At 35.6% G+C, this 16,201-nt stretch overlaps 1 protein-coding gene and 1 pseudogene across 1 annotated transcript in view; one reads left to right on the top strand and one right to left on the bottom strand.

The window, feature by feature from the left end:
• Positions 1-16,201, bottom strand: part of Dnajc3 (DnaJ heat shock protein family (Hsp40) member C3) — a 70,630-nt gene that overhangs the window by 53,230 nt on the left and 1,199 nt on the right. The window lies entirely within an intron of this gene.
• LOC101977327 (eukaryotic translation initiation factor 1 pseudogene) lies at positions 1,662-7,250 on the top strand (annotated as a pseudogene).

Below are 16,201 nucleotides of genomic sequence, written 5' to 3'. Positions count from 1 at the left end.
ACAGGGACACTGCTACATCGATGTTCATAGCAGCACAATTCACAATAGCAAGATTGTGGAATCAGCCTAGATGCCCTTCAATAGATGAATGGATAAAAAAAAATGTGGCATTTATACACAATGGAGTATTACTCTGCATTAAAAAATGACAAAATCATAGAATTTGGAGGGAAATGGATGGCATTAGAGCAGATTATGCTAAGTGAAGCTAGTCAATCTTTAAAAAACAAATACCAAATGACCCCTTTGATATAAGGGGAGTAAACAAGGACAGGGTAGGGACGAAGAGCTTGAGAAGAAGATTTACATTAAACAGGGATGAGAGGTGGGAGGGAAAGGGAGTGAGAAGGGAAATCGCATGGAAATGGAAGGCGATCCTCAGGGTTATACAAAATGATATATAAGAGGAAAGGAGGGGTAAGACAAGATAATACAAATGGAAGAAATGATTTACAGTAGAAGGGGTAGAGAGAGAAAAGGGGAGGGGAGGGGAGGGGAGGGGGGATAGTAGAGAATAGAACTGACAGCAAAATACATCAGATACTAGAAAGGCAATATGTCAATCAATGGAAGGGTAACTGATGTGATACAGCAATCTGTATACGGGGTAAAGTTGGGAGTTCATAACCCGCTTGAATCAAACTGTGAAATATGATGTATTAAGAACTATGTAATGTTTTGAACGACCAACAATAAAAAAAAAATTTTAAAAAGGCTGAAGGGGTGTAGCTCAGTGATAGAGTACCTATAGCACAAATTAATAATAACAACAACAATATTTGGAATGCATGACTTATGAGAGAACAAGTTAAGGCACCTAAAACCTACAGTTAAAATTAAGTGAAATTTAAAATTCAGTTAATCACCCTAGTCCTAGTTTAAGTGCTCAAGTCGCTAGTGTAAGGATGAAAAAATAATTTTCTACCCTTTATAGTTATTTTTTACAGGAATTCCCTGTAACAAAAGACAAATTAACAAGAGAAAAATAAAAAGAAGTCTATTAGCATGTATACCTCAAATATTCATGGGAGGAAACTCAAGGGAACTGAATAAATCTCTACAGTAGATCCCAAAGAGTTTATAAACTTCAGGTATTAAATACCATCATTTGCTGGGTTGATCCCCAGTACCCCAAAAAAGAAAAAAAAATGCAAACAACTTTTATTGTACCTATTTTTTACTCAAATCTTAAGTCTATTATTTTTACCTGATGCTTAAAATTAAGAATTATGATTGGCTCTATCATATTGGTGCAGGCACCAACTTCTTAACAAGACCCCTAAAGCTCAAATAATAAAACCAAGAATCATTAAGTGGGATATCATCAAATTTAAAAAGCTTCTGCACAGCAAAGAAAACTACTACTCAAATGAAGAAAGAGCCACAAAATGGGAGAAAATCTTTGCCAGCTACTCCTCTGACAAGGGAATAATATACAGAATACGAAAAAAATTTCAAAAAAACTTAACACCAAGAAACAAATGGGCAAAAGAACTAAACAGCATTTCTCAAAAGAATAAATACAGATGGCCACAAAATGTTCAACATATATAGCAATCAATTGTGTTTTGCAAATCAAAAAGCTACACTAAGATTTCATCTGACTCCAATCATAACAGCAATTATCAAGAATACAAGTAATAATAAACGTTGGCCAGGACATGGGGGAAAAGGTACACTTCAAACATTGTTGGTGGGGCGCAGACTAGTAGAACCACTCCTGAAAGTAGTATGGAGATTTCTCAAAAAACCTAGAAATGGAAACACCATATGACCCAGTTTGGTATTTATCCCAAGGAACTAAAATTGGCATATTATAGTGATACAGTCACATTAATGCTTACAGCAGCACAATTCACAGTTGCCAAATTAAGGAACCAGCCCAGATGCCCATCAATAGATACGTAGATTAAGAAAATGTGGCATATATACACAATGGAGTTCTACTCAGCCATAAAGGAGAATGAAATTATGGCATTTGCCCATAAATGGATGGAACCAGAGAACATCATGCTAAGTGAAATAAGCCAGACTCAGAAAATCAAGGATCGAATATTTTCTCTCATATGCTGAAGCTAGAGCAAAATAAGAAGAAAGAAAGGGAGATCAGATATTATAAAGATATAGGGATGATAAAGTGGGAAGGAAGAAGGACAAGAAAGGGAAGAAAATGTAGACCAAATTTAGCAAAAATCACAGTATATACATACATAAATATACCACAAGAAATTTCACCTTTATGTATAAGTAGAAAGTAACAATTAAAAATAAATAAATGGGGGCTAGGGTTGTGGCTCAGTAGTAGAGCACTCACCTCGCACATGCGAGACCCTGGGTTCAATCCTTAGCACCATATAAGAATAAATAAGTGAAATAAAGGTATTGTTTCCAACTACAACTGAAAAATAAATATTAGAAAGAAAGAGAAAAAAAGAAAGAGAGAGAGAGAGAGAGAGAGAGAGAGAGAGAGAAAGAAAGAAAGAAAGAAAGAAGGAAGGAAAGAAAGAGCGGTATAGTAGAGGAAGGAGAATGAGGGAGGTGGAAGGGAGAGAAAATAGGGGACCCGGACTGAAATGGAGTAAATAAAATTGCATACACATATGACTCTGTCAAAATGAACCCAACTACTACGTATAACTACAAAGCACTAAGGGGAAAAAAAATTGTGCTTAGATGGATTACTCATGGAAAATTCATGAGGTGTTAAAACTATTGATTAGCTAAAGTTATTTCCACAATAACTGTTTTTACAGCATGTGCATGTTAAGCAGTCATAACAAAAGCAAGAATCCAAAAGTTAAATATGTGGGGTTCTGTTTGTTTTACTACTGTGCTTGGATATATGGAGTAATGGATACTGCACTTCTACTTGAACATTTGTTCTTAGATCATACATGCTCTAGAAGATAAAGACCCCATTCAGCATATAGTCTTCCTGCCTATTGCCCCCTGCACTTTTATAAAATCCCTTTAGTGTACCTGATCTCCCTCAGATACAGCTTCAAGGACCCTTGCCCCTCCATCTTCTTAGGGGCAGTCCTTGAATAAAACTTCCTTCCCAACAACTTTGTCTCCCAAGTATTAGTTTTCAAGCAGTGAGCAGCTGGATCTGGGTCCAGTAACAAATGGACATTATATTTTCAGACATTATGAAATGATATATTCATAAAATATTGATGACAGACTTCATCATTCCTTTTCCTCCTTTTTCCACTGGAAATTAGAGTAAGAGTTTAAAACGTAATTTATGTAATTAAAACTATTATAAATAATAAGGGAAACAACTTATGCAAAGTATAAAAGGAAAATAAGATATTTTCAGTATTGAACATTTTAAGGAATGAGGATTATTTTTGTTTTGTTTTGTTTGTAAAGGAAAGGACTAAGGAAATTCAAGGAAATTCACAGAATGCACACAGGCAAGTTCAGGTTTTGGATAATCATAAGATAACATTAGTTGGGTAAGAATCTCCAGAATGAAGAAACTCATTAGTTCATAAAACAGCTAATTAAAGATCCAGCAGAGGGTGGGGGTTGTAGCTCAGTGGTAGAGTGCTCGCCTTGCATGTGGAAGACACTGGGTTCAATCCTTAGCACCACATAAAAATAAAATAAAGGTGTTGTGTCCATCTACAACTTAAAAAAAAATATTAAAAGATCCAGAACAAGAAGTACATAAAACTGAATGAATTGATCAAAGGAAATTATGGGGGTTTTTCTGACTTTGCTGTTTGATGCCCTGCTTGTTGTTTGTTTTGTTTTTCATATTTGAGGAAATTTTTCTCTCTTCTCTCTAGTTATCTAAAGCTTACAAGAAATCTGATAGTGGGGCTGGGATTGTGGCTCAGCGGTAGAGTGCTCCCCTAGTACAGGCGGGGCCCGGGTTTGATCCTCAGCACCACATAAAAATAAAGGCATTGTGTTGTATCCATCTACACCTAAAAAAATAAACATTTAAAAAAAGAAAGAAAAAGAAATCTGATAGGGTATATTTTTGAAAACAGAATTTTCCCTACTTGATCCCTCAAGAATTCCATTACTGTTAATGGGTATTCTAATTTTTATGGCAATATAGTATTTGCATAAGTGTAATAAGAATCTTTTAACAGGAGTCAATTTGAAGCACTGTCTATACTACCAAAGCTTTGACTAGAATGTCATCATATTTGAGCATGTGTATAGAATCAGATATGAACAACTTTAAGAAACTAAGGTTGACTTTATGGGGACAATAAAAGCCCCTTGAAGTTGGGGGAGAACTGGAACATACAAGATTCCCTTAGTTGGTTCCTTACATGTGAGCAAGAAATTTCATATCCTGACAGTTTTAGGAAGCTTAAGATAGTTTGGGGATCTTGAGAAAGGGGAATTGATCCAAACCTACAGGTATTGCAGGGCAAATCTGATGGCAAGTCCTTGGCTCCTAGCAATAAGAGGCTTTTAAAAGCCCAATTTGAGTTTCCCTACTAAAAAGTCTTAACAAAGCATATTTTAAAAGTATACCCATTATTAGATTCTAGTCTCATTCTTTGAGGTTTTGTTATTCTACCTATAAATTGGACTGACCTCTGAATTCTTCTTGTTTGCTTGCAATATCTGGCTATGACAACCAAACTAGCATTTTAATTTTCTTATTCCTTCTTGATATAGTATCACTAAGAAGAAAATCTGCCCTTTACCCAAAGACCTGGTAGCTGAAGCTGAGTGATCTGACATAAACTTCAAAAAGAGATCATGACAAAAGCTCATATCTATACAACCTCATGCCTGTTGCCCTATGAGTCATTCCGACATGCTCAAATGGCAAAAGATGCTTCAAACCCAACATCTAGAAATCTTCTTCACTGGTTGATCTAAAAACTGGTTTATAGTCTGCTCTACTCATTAACTTCTGTTTTTGTTTCCACAGAAATACACCTTCAGTGGGCTATGGGACAATCTACCAATCAGTTCTAATCATCTGGCCCTTTTCTGAGTCTCATGTACAAGGACTCCCATATAATGTATATGTGGGTATGTAATTTTTTCCCTATTATTTTGTCTTATAATTCATAAGAATTATTAGATAATAATTTATACTTTTTAGTCATTCATAATGTGTAATTCATAGAATTATTGACATTATTGTCAATTTAATTTATAACCCAGCCAAAGAACAAAAATGGTAGAACAAAGTCACTTTTCCTTCCCCAAAAAAGGGAAAGAGGAAATCTTAACTTAGAAGCACCCAAAACTTAAGAGTTAATCAGGACCTATATGAGGCAACAATTTGAAAACATTTGGCTTATTAATGAGTGTGTTGGTAACATCTGGAGAAGTTAGTTGTGGGTTTTCAGGAAGCTGGGAATGCACTGTTATTTGTCTCTTTTAAAATAATGAGGGGAGTTAAGTTCAAACTCTGCTGCTACAAGACCCCACTGCAGTGATCCTTAGATCTCTCTGTGGCTAGCTTTGAGTCTTCCTTACAATCTTTGTAAATAAAAACAAAATAATGAGGATATAAGTTGCAACTATGAAAATTCACTATGTAGGGCTCCGGTTGTGGCACAGTGGCAGAGTTCTTGCCTTGCACATGTGAGGCACTGGGTTCAATCCTCAGCACCACATAAAAATAAAAACAAACAAGATAAAGATATTGTGTCCATGTATAACTAAAAAATATTTTAGAAAAAAAATCACTATGTAAAGAGATTTGGAAACTGATTCTATTTAGCTAGGTACAGTAGCCCACACCTGTAATCCCCATTACTCAGAAGGCTGAAGCAGGGGGACTTGCAAGTTTAAGGCCAGATTGGTTCATTTAGTTGAGACTGGTATCTCAAAATAAAATGTAAAAGGTGCTGGGGATATAACTCAGTGGTAGAGCCCTTGCCTAGTACGTGTGAGGCCCTCAGTTTAATGCCCAATACGACAACAACAAAAAAGAAAGAGTAATTAATTGATTATATTTAGATAGGGAGACTCACCTCCTGTAGATCCAGCCAATTCCTTATTACATCCAAAAATATAACCTGCTTTTTTTTTGGTCCTGGGAATTGAATTCAGTAGTGCTCTACCACTGAGCCCTTTATATTTTTTATCCTGAGACAGAGTCTTTCTAAATTTCTGAGGCTGGCCTCGAACTAGAACATCTGTTACCTCAGCCTCCCAAGTCACGACAATTATAGAACACTGAACCTAGCCATGTAACCTACTTTATATAATGAACAGTATAGAAACTAATACTTGTTTCATTAACAATTATTACTGAACATATAGTCTGCATAAAACTGTTGAGTTTTAAAACAAAGATGAGTAGTCATCTTCCAAAGAAACAGGACAATCTTTAGGGTCTTCTGAGAGAGAGCACCTGTTTTCTACAGCATTATATTTGAGTCCCTACCAACATGCTAATATGTTTATAGAATAGTAGGATGAATGAGATTGGCTTCAAAATCATCTGAGAGAAGGGAATAAGAGAATAGACAAGATTGGTTCTCTGTTGATAATTTTTTGAAGCTGTGCAAAAGTGGTTCTCTCTACTACTCCATTCTGTTGTATTTTTTAATATTTTCTAAAATCTACAAGATTTTTTTTAAAGAAAATGAATCCCTTCCCAGTCACTGAGCCGCTGGCGAGGACTCAGCAGCCTCCCCCTGGAGCCCCCTAGCTTCCCGACGCTCCATCCCCCCGCCCGCCCGCAGCCGCCTTCCGCCTCTCCACGGAGGAAAAGGAATCTTATCGTTTGTCCGCTATCCAGAACCTCCACTCTTTCAATCTCTTTGCTGATGCAAGTAAGGGTGATGACCTGCTTTCTGCTGGCACTGAGGATTCTATCCATATAAGAATTCAACAGAGAAACGGCAGGAAGACCCTTACTACTGTCCAAGGGATCGCTGATGATTACGATAAAAAGAAACTAGTGAAGGCGTTTAAGAAGAAATTTGCCTGAATGGTACTGTAATTGCGCATCCAGAATATGGAGAAGTAATTCAGCTACAGGGTGACCAGCGCAAGAACCTATGCCAGTTCCTGGTAGAGATTGGACTGGCTAAGGACAATCAGCTGAAGGTTCATGGGTTTTAAGTGCTTGTGGCTCCCTGAAGCTTAAGTGAAGATTTCCTTGCAATGAGTAGAATTTCCCTTCTGTCCCTTGCCACAAGTTTAAAGACCTCACAGCCTGTATAATGTAACCATTTGGGGTCCACTTTTAACTTGGTCTAGTGTAACTCCTTCATGCAATAAACTGAAAAGAGCCTTTAAAAAAAAAATGAGGGGTGGGGATTTGGCTCAAGCGGTAGCGCGCTCGCCTGGCATGCGTGCGGCTCGGGTTCGATGCTTAGCACCACATACCAACAAAGATGTTGTGTCCGCCGAGAACTAAAAAATAAATATTAAAAAAAATTCTATCTCTCTCTCTCTCTCCTCTCTCACTCTCTCTTTTAAAAAAAAATGAATCCCTTCAACTAAGGAAAATTGGCTAATCAAAAATTCTCTTACATTAAAAAAAAAGTTGTAAAGAATGGGCCACAGAAACTATATTAAGAGAGCTAACTAAGCACATAAGTTTGCCTCCCAATATATTATGACAAAAGTTATTTAAACAGATAATACATAAACTTGGTAGGAAAAAAAATAAAGAAAAGGCACATTAAAAAACTTAGAAAAATTCTGAAAATATATAAAATACAGGATTGCAGTAGTAGACAAAACAACATTCAATCACACTCCCAGAAGTGTGCCAGGCAGATGGCTCCAAGTTCTCTACATGCCCCAAACTCAGATCCAAGGAACAGAAAAGGGCCCTGTAGACTTCTTAGCTTCCAGCTAGTAAAGTACCCTTCTCCCATAATCAGCAAAGATTTGCAAGAGGCACTTCTGAAACAAAAAGATGTTCATGAACCCAGTTCTTAAAGACATCAACACTAAATAAGAGAATTAGGGAACAAAAATAATGGTGCAAATTAAAATCTAAAAATGAATATAACTGATATTCTTATAAATTCAAAGGACACAACATCTGCTAAAAAAGTTGTGTTATCTTTACACTCACAGCTCTAGCAGTAGGGATACACTGGAGAACAAAACATAAACAAGAAAACTTAAGTGTCATGATGCTAAGGGGACAGAGTGCCTAAGGAAAGGAGAAGCTGTACTTAATATGATAAAGAGAGGAGCAAAATAAAGCCTCCTAAGAAGATAATGTTTGAGTTAAAACATAAATAACAAGTGGGGGAATCTCCAATGAAAGGAAGTCCCCATCATGCCCAGACAAGGAGAACAAAACCAATGCAGAAGGCCTGGGGAGGACCAAGCTCAACTTCAGGGAAACTAAAGAAAGCTCCCGCATGGTAAGAAAAGGGACATGACATAGGATATAGATAGGCAAGATGGATCACAAAAGGCCTTGCAGGCCACAGTAATAAATTTAAATTTTATTCCAAATAAAAAAAGGAAGTCATCAGAATGGAATTTAGCAAGGAACTGAAAATCTGATTTATATTTTAATTTAATTTATTTATTTTTGGTACTGGAGAATGAATCTAGGTGCTATATATACCACAGAGCTATATCCCCTTTTTATTTTTTATTTAGTGACCGAGTTCTGCTACCTCAGCCTCCTGAATTGCTAGGATTACAGACATGCACCACCAAAAGATGTATTAAGAACATCATCATTCACTCCTCCACTACTTACTTACATTCCTATAACAACAAAATGAACTGGTTGTACTTCCTGGAGCCTACTGCATTCTCATTCATGCCTCATGCTTTTTACATTTGCAAGTGGGCATTCTCCACTTGCCCACCTAGAAAATTCTACTCATCTATCAATATTCTGCACTCAAATGCTCACTTTTTTGTGAAACCTCCCCTACCTATTTTGGGGCAAGGATTAGGGACAAGGGTATGGGTCCCAAAGTACCCATAGTACTTTGCATCCCCATAATCACATATGCATGACTTCACTTTGGAATACCACTCTCTTAATACACTGCTTTTCAGTTTCCTTGTCTTTTACAACCTTGACACACACCTCTACCACCACCAAAATTGACTCAAACTGATTAAAATCAAGTTTAAAAGCAGCAACTGTCATTTTTTCCTTTATATCATCTAGTTTACATATACTTTACATAGTGGACACTCAATATTTGTAATATGAATTACTTAAATATGTTACAATTTTTCAGAATATTAGAACCTGAGATACATAACAGTCATCAAATCCAACTAATCAAACAATGTCATAAAGATACCAATATCAGGGAGAAAATTTATAGATTGTTGATTATTTTTACAATATATCAACTTTCTTTTAAGCCACAAATAACTTGTATTCCTAAGCTATATAGTCTGTGAGGCAACTAAACATCATGCCACTTTCCAATAAGCATTAGAAATATAATTCTTCTGGACTGGAGATACAGCTCAGTAGTAGAGCACTTGCCTACCACAGGTGAGGCCCTAGCTTCAACTGCCAGTATTGCAAAAGTAGAGTTCTCCTTAGACAAGCATCAATCACATTTCAACAAAGGAAACAAGAAGGGTAGGAAAAAAGGGGGAAAGCTAATCATGTCATTCATTGAAGTCAGTATTATAATCTGTTATATTCTGGCAGACAGGGGTTAAAAGTATGATGGGGGGCAAGGGATATAGCTCAGCTGGTAGAGTGCTTGCCTTGCATGCACAAAGCCCTAGGTTCAATTCCTAGCACCACAAAAAAAAAAGTATGATGGGGTAAGAATCACAATCAAGACTGGAAGAACCAAAGTAAAGAAGGCAAGAACTGATGATCAAAGACATCAAGCCCGGAACACCAACAAGGTAGCAATTCCAGAGGTAGGTAGTCAGGTTGGAATGCACTTAGAAATGTGAGGAATAACAAAAATTCTACAAAAGTACATAGGACTGAGTCCAAGACTCAAGGAAGGTGAGAAAGTAAGGATGAAGTCTCATGGCAGAAACACAGAAGACAAGTGGAATCTAGCTAACAAAAAAACAGGCAGGAAATTCAGTATCTTGGTAATTCCATAGTTAAAAATAATAAAAGTTGCAATAGAAATATGTTGAGCTGGAGACCTTAGACCTTGCAAGCATCTTTCCCCAATCATATGACCTAAAAAGTGGTTTAGTCTACCTACACAGTCAAACCAAAAGAAAGAAAAGGTTAAGTAGTTATATAATGGATTTGTATAATATCTGTACCAAAATTTTCTTAAGTGAATTTGGAAAATAAAATCTATTGTAAACAGGTACCTTAGTCCATTCAGGGTACTATAACAAAATACCTTAGAGTAGGTAATTTATAAACAACATAAATTTATCATTCACAGCTCTGGAGGCTGTGAAGTCCAAGAGCAAGGCATCAGCAGAACCCATGTGTGATGAAGAAAAAACAGTTCTCTGCTTCATAAGTGGCATCTTGTTGCTGCATCATCACATGGCAGAAGGGCCAAGAAGGTGAAGCCCTCATAACTTAATCACTTCCCAATGGCCCCACTTCCTATTACCATCACACTGAGTGTTAGATTCCAATTATTTGAAGTTGGGGGGGACACTAACATTCAAAACATACTACCTTTAATTGAATGAAAGCCTAACATTGTAATAGGATTCCTTTCTCAAGGAATTTAAACTTGGAAAATAAATCCATGCACACAAAAAAAAACCTCAAAGAATCAATTTCACTCATACATTTAAAAAATACTTAAGTGGGGCTAGGGATATGGCTCAAGTGGTAGCATGCTCACCTGGCATGCGCGGGGCACTGGGTTCGATCCTCAGCACCACATAAAAATAAAATAAAGATGTGTGTCCACCGAAAACTAAAAAGTAAATATTTTTTTTAAATTCTCTCTTAAAAAAAATACTTAATTGCATGTAAATATGTTTTAGATACAGAGCCCTTTCCATAAAACATATTCTAAAGAGAACAGACAACAAGAAAAATGAGATAATTCAGATAGCTGTCTTATTTTTTTCATAAAACCTAAGTGTTAACTGAAGACATTGTTCTTTACATAGCATGTTAGGAAGGCCTCTATGAAACATGAATGTTCATTTGGAGATTTTAGAGAAAACAGCTTTCCAGATAGTGGTAACAGCAAGAATAAAGACACTTCATAAGAAATTGGTCTGACATTTAAAAAAAGAAGTCAATGCAATGGGAATGTGGTGGTGGAGGTGAAGATTATGATGGAAAGAGAGTGGAGAAGTAAACAGGAGTCAAGTACATAGGGTTTTCCTAACATTATTTACTAGTGATTGGAAAAGAACAGAAGAAAAAGAGACTAGAGGCTACAAATAACTCTTTAAAATTCTGCTCTCGAAGGCACAGTGGTGCATGTCTGTAATTCCAGCGGGCTCCATAGGCTGAGACAGGAGGATCACAAATTCAAAGCCAGTCTTAGCAACTTATCAAGGCCCTAAGCAACTTAGCAAGAATTTGCCTCAAAATAAAAAAATTTTAAAAAGGGTTGGGATGTGGCTCAGTGGTTAAGCACCCTGGGTTCAGTCTCTTGTACCTAAAAAAAATAAAATAAATTCCAGCTGTCAAAAAAACAAAAAATATAGTTCAGTACCTTCAAGGACAATTGACATGAGCAAATAGACTAAGATGTAAAGGCTACAGCATGTTGAGTTGCTAATGGCAATGTCCAGTAGAGGGGAAGGAAATGATGACACAGAGGAGAAACAATCTGCTACGATCTGAATATCCCCTAAAATTCATGTGTGGAAACTTAATCCGTTATGGCAGTATGAAGAGATTTGGGAAGTGACTAAGACATGAGACCTATGCCCTCGTGAATGGGTGTCTTATAAAAAGGCTGGAGAGAACAACCTGGTCCCTTTTGTCCTTCCACCTTCTATCATATGAAGTCATAGAATTTGCCTGTTCTGCCATGTGAGGACACAAGAAACCTTCATCAGACATTAAGTGATCTTGGACTTCCCAGCCAAAAAGGCAACAACTGTTGGTCAAAGATGAGTTTCAAGCCAGGCAGACCCAGACCAGGTAACAGGCTGAGAGGTGTTTAATCTAAATGTAGAAATAAATAATTATTTTTTATAAACTACTCAGTCTAAGGCATTTTGTTACAGCAGCACAAAATGGATTAAGACAACCATAGCAGTAACATTTTCAAGAGTTAAGGACATCAGTATAGAAATAAAATTGTCAGGAACAGAGATCTTATGCATTTTAATATGAGAAATGGTAATGAAATTTATGGTAGAAAGCTGAAGAAATTGTCCTGTGATGGCTTTCACTTTCTCAATAAAGACAAGGTCTATGGGGCTGGGGTTGTGGCTCGGAAGTAGAGTATTCACCTACCCTAGCACGTGTGAGGCACTGGGTTCAATTCTCAACACCACATAAAAATAAACAAATAGTTATTGTGTTCATCTACAACTAAAATAAACATTTAAGACAAAAGACAAGGTCTGGGGCTGAGGTTATAGCTCAGTGGTAGAGCACTAGCTTCACACATGTGAGGCCCTGGGTTCAATCCTCAGCACCACATAAAAATAAATAAAATAAAGGCACTATGTCCATCTACAACTAAAAAATAAATATTAAAAAAAATTTAAAAAAGAAAAAGGTAAGGGAAGAAAGGAAAGGGAGTTTTAAATTGGAGGTTTAAAAAAGAGAAAAAAGTTTAAAATACTGATTTTCTTTTTCTTTGGCAGATCTGAAAGACATATATTATGTTGTAGGATGAGACAATACAGAAATAATACAACTGCAAATGTTGAAGAAGGGAGAAGGAGAAAGGAAAGGAGAACAAGCTTATTTATCAACATAGAAGAAATAGATAAGACTTGAAGAGTATAGTTAAAAACTGTCAAATTCATATAACAAAATTAAATAAAAAACCAGGGTTTAGGGAATTTTTTTTTAAATAGTTAAAGTACAAAGGTAACTTCCAGAACAAAAATTCAAACTTGACTACCAAAAGTTTTTGTCAATAAGATTAAAGAGCAAAGACTGTATATCTCATAGAGAGGAGGCATAGCAAATTTAACAATGCCTTTTTCATAATACTAAAATACTGATTTTCAAGAATAGACATACTAGGGGCTGGGTTTGTGGCTCAGTGATAGAACGCTCACCTAGCATATTCAAGGTCCTGGGTTCAATCCTCAGCACCACATAAAAATAAATAAAATAAAGGTATTGTCCAATTGCAACTAAAAAATAAAAATAAATATAAATATTTTTTAAAAAGAGTAGATATACTAGGGAATTGTAGGAACATTAGCAGTATTGAGAGTACATTTGAGACATATTGTACTTAGAATGAAATGAAAAAGTTGTTTTGCTCCATCTATATTCAAATCTGAATATAACAAATTGGCCAAATTGGATTTAATCAATTTTGGGATTTCCCAGATGAGCAAATTCAAACAATAAATTAAGGGCAGGAATTTAAAGGGTATTTGCAATAAAGTGACTACAATGATGGACTACTAAGTCCAAACTAAGAAATGGGGTAAAGAGGACATGAATACTTCAAAATGCTTGCCTTACATTCCCAAATAGTCTATAAACTCCAGGGCAAAACCATTAACTTTATACTATGTTTACCTCACAAAAGTGCAAGCCTTTGCTAACTGACATATATTCTCTATATTCCACAGCTCCGAGTGACTGAATCAGACTCCTTTTAAAAAAAAAAAAAAAAAAAAAACTGATTTCTAAAGATATGGAGAGTAAATTTAGGGTTGAAATGTTTGAGTTCTAAAAACTAGGAGACTGGGTTCCTATGATATTTCCTTGTAAACAAAAATGAATTGCTGATTAGTTAATCAAAGGAAGACCATGACAATAGACTAAACAATTAACTTCACATGGGAAAATAAAACTTAATTGCTACGCAGCATCTATCTCAGAACTCCTACTATCCCACAAATGAGAATTACTGTATTTCTGGCACTCTCTCAGCAAAAGCTAACTATTCAGATGAAGTGAAACTTTGATACTACTTCTAACTATAGTCTAACTTACTATGAAATTTAAAATAATTCTAGAAGTTTCCTAACCATCTGCTATAATTCTTACATAATACATATAAACTGCTTAAAGTCATTCATTTTCACTGCTTGATTTACACTCTCCATATTTAACTATGTCAAGGAAATATATACTTTTAATAGGTTAGGATCAAATAAAAATTATCACCATCTCGTATGCATATAGATTTTCAACTATTCTTTTCACTAAGACCAAAATATATAGCTTAATCAGTTCAGTTCAGTAAAATAAAGAAAAATGGACCCAGATAACAACATATTAAGAAAAATAACTTTGATAACAGAAAAAAAATGGTTTGTTTTTCAGTCTATGTTCCTACTCAACTCACTAAATAGAATAAGCAAATAATTAGCAAAGAATTGAAATACCTTTCTAATCTGTAACATGAGAATACTAAAGTAGATAATGTTAAAGTTTCTTTTTACTCCAAAAATTCTATTTCTAATCTAGTGCTTTGGCTTTCTTTCAAAGGCCTTTGAGAAAAGGATGTTAAGAGTCAAGTTTTCAATTCATGATACACTCCTTCCTTCTCTGCATTACACTTAACAGAAAACTCTAGAATAAAGCAAAGACAAATAGGCCATCTAAGTTAATTATTAGTAACATACTCCATAGTATGAAACTGTTTCACATCCATTCTTTTCACACTATTTTTTTTTTTTTAATTTCTCTCTCCAAGCCTCAGGCCTAGCAGTGGCACCACCTGACTGGCAGGCCTCCCTAAAAACTTCGAGTTTAATGAACACAGACACAGAACTTACTTGGGAAAACAGAGATTTCTTTCTTATCTTTCTGTTCCTATCTCCAAGTCTAGGGTTTAATGCATAGCAGATCCCTAATGTAATTCCTCTGAAAAATGTATTAACCAGTGGCGGTTAAAGTGTGGTCACCTGAGATCTTCTTAGAAATGCAGAATTTCAGGCCCCACCAAGATCTAGTGAACCTAAAACTCTGGAAGTGGTACCCATAACTTTATGCTTTTAAAAGAGATGTGAAATACCGGTATACACTTTTTGAGAATCACCATATTAAACTTGCCAGGAAATCATCTTCCTGTTAATTACTGCTAATTACTAGCTAACAAAAAAAAAATAGAAAGAAAGAAAGAAAAAGTTGATTTTTCTCAGCTGCCACCACTTAGAAATGCTTAAACCCACATGATATTGTCAACAATTTAATTCCTGTCCGCCCACAAAGCAAACTTTAATTAAGCTCTTTGAGCCTAAGTTCCCTAATTTGTAAGGTAGGAATAATTCATACACCTCAATAAACAACAGAGCTTACAGGTTCCTTTCCTTTCTTCTCTAACTTGCCTGTACCAGGTCCCTGCTACTTTACAGAGGCAATGTTTCTAAAAAAGACAGCACTCTGGCACTCTTTTGAGAAATGTCACCAATTCTTCCTACACAGAAAAGCTCTCTAATGAGGTTTTCTTATGAAATATACCATAGTAGGGAAAAGAAGTGCTAAGAGTATTACAGAATCATACAACGAATAGAAATACTAAAAAGGTGGTCCACAGCTAGGAAAAAAAGTAAATCAGACAAAAGTGCACACCTCTATAATTTTAAAAAAATTATAACACTGACATTACATAGTAGACAGGCAGCTTTCTCTTAGGTGTTCAAAAAAAAAATCATTGATGACTGCACATAAAAAATATGGAAGGGGGGGCTGGGGTTGTGGCTCAGCAGTAGAGCACTTGCCTAGCATGTGCTAGGCCCTGGGTTCGATCCTCAGCACCACATAAAAATAAATAAATAAAATAAAGGTATAAAAAATATGGAAGGGGAAAATATAAAAATGCAAGAGAAACTAAAATATATAACCCATATTAAAATGGTCCAGGCCTTCAAATTCCAATTTCCTAAATTTTCTGGGGCAGCTTCTGTCAAACTCTTTGTCACCTTACATATTCTGTTTTGAGGCTGTAATATAAATATATATATATATATATATATATATATATATATATAATATATTTATTTTATAAATATATATACATACACACACACACACATATGTATATATACATTTAGTCATACATAGTCACCAGCAAAACAAAAAAGACACTGCCATGAATGAGACCTAAAAACTGAATAGGATTACTTTTTGGTAAAAGTTGAGAATTTTGATAGGATATCTCCATAAATAATTCCCAACTTCAGTTCCTCACTCCCTCTT

This window comes from Ictidomys tridecemlineatus, chromosome 6, assembly GCF_052094955.1.
Source record: "Ictidomys tridecemlineatus isolate mIctTri1 chromosome 6, mIctTri1.hap1, whole genome shotgun sequence".
NCBI classification, from domain to species: domain Eukaryota; kingdom Metazoa; phylum Chordata; class Mammalia; order Rodentia; family Sciuridae; genus Ictidomys; species Ictidomys tridecemlineatus.
The sequence above is the reverse complement of the archived record's forward strand: the minus strand, read 5'-3'. Positions and strand labels throughout refer to the sequence as shown.